Below are 2,044 nucleotides of genomic sequence, written 5' to 3' on the forward strand. Positions count from 1 at the left end.
GAAAGGATAAATAAAATTGACAAACCATTAGCCAGACTCACCAAGAAACAAAGGGAGAAAAATCAAATCAATAAAATTAGAAATGAAAATGGAGAGATCACAACAGACAACACAGAAATACAAAGGATCATAAGAGACTACTATCAGCAATTATATGCCAATAAAATGGACAACGTGGAAGAAATGGACAAATTCTTAGAAAAGTACAACTTCCCAAAACTGGACCAGGAAGAAATAGAAAATCTTAACAGACCCATTCCAAGCACGGAAATTGAAACTGTAATCAGAAATCTTCCAGCAAACAAAAGCCCAGGTCCAGACGGCTTCACAGCTGAATTCTACCAAAAATTTAGAGAAGAGTTAACACCTATCCTACTCAAACTCTTCCAGAAAATTGCAGAGGAAGGTAAACTTCCAAACTCATTCTATGAGGCCACCATCACCCTAATACCAAAACCTGACAAAGATTCCATAAAAAAAGAAAACTACAGGCCAATATCACGGATGAACATAGATGCAAAAATCCTTAATAAAATTCTAGCAATCAGAACCCAACAACACATTAAAAAGATCATACACCATGACCAAGTGGGCTTTATCCCAGGGATGCAAGGAATCTTCAATATCCGCAAATCAATCAATTTAATACACCACATTAACAAATTGAAAAATAGAAACCATATGATTATCTCAATAGATGCAGAGAAAGCCTTTGACAAAATTCAACATCCATTTATGATAAAAACTCTCCAGAAAGCAGGAATAGAAGGAACATACCTCAACATAATAAAAGCTATATATGACAAACCCACAGCAATCATTATCCTCAATGGTGAAAAATTGAAAGCATTTCCTCTAACGTCAGGAACAAGACAAGGGTGCCCACTTTCACCATTATTATTCAACATAGTTTTGGAAGTTTTGGCCACAGCAATCAGAGCAGAAAAAGAAATAAAAGGAATCCAAATTGGAAAAGAAGAAGTAAAACTCCTGTTTGCAGATGACATGATCCTCTACATAGAAAACCCTAAAGACTCCATCAGAAAATTACTAGAACTAATCAATGATTATAGTAAAATTGCAGGATATAAAATCAACACACAGAAATCCCTTGCATTCCTATACATTAATAATGAGAAAACAGAAAAAGAAATTAAGGAAACAATTCCATTCACCATTGCAATGGAAAGAATAAAATACTTAGGAATATATCTACCTAAAGAAACTAAAGACCTATATATAGAAAACTATAAAACGCTGGTGAAAGAAATCAAAGAGGACACTAATAGATGGAGAAATTTACCATGTTCATGGATTGGAAGAATCAATATAGTGAAAATGAACATACTACCCAAAGCAATTTATAGATTCAATGCAATCCCTATCAAGCTACCAACGGTATTCTTCACAGAGCTAGAACAAATAATTTCACAATTTGTATGGAAATACAAAAAACCTCGAATAGCCAAAGCTATCTTGAGAAAGAAGAATGGAACTGGAGGAATCAACCTACCTGACTTCAGGCTCTACTACAAAGCCACAGTCATCAAGACAGTATGGTACTGGCACAAAGACAGAAATATAGATCAATGAAACAAAATAGAAAACCCAGAGATAAATCCATGCATATATGGACACCTTATCTTTGACAAAGGAGTCAAGAATATACAATGGATTAAAAACAATCTCTTTAACAAGTGGTGCTGGGAAAACTGGTCAACCACTTGTAAAAGAATGAAACTAGAACACTTTCTAACACCATACACAAAAATAAACTCAAAATGGATTAAAGATCTAAACGTAAGACCAGAAACTATAAAACTCCTAGAGGAGAACATAGGCAAAACACTCTCCAGTATACATCACAGCAGGATCCTCTATGACCCACCTCCCAGAATATTGGAAATAAAAGCAAAAATAAACAAATGGGACCTAATTAAACTTAAAAGCTTCTGCACAGCAAAGGAAACTATAAGCAAGGTGAAAAGACAGCCTTCAGAATGGGAGAAAATAATAGCAAATGAAGCAACTGACAAACAACTAA

Source organism: Bison bison, unplaced genomic scaffold (assembly GCF_000754665.1).
Source record: "Bison bison bison isolate TAMUID 2011002044 unplaced genomic scaffold, Bison_UMD1.0 scf7180017864325, whole genome shotgun sequence".
NCBI classification, from domain to species: Eukaryota; Metazoa; Chordata; class Mammalia; order Artiodactyla; family Bovidae; genus Bison; species Bison bison.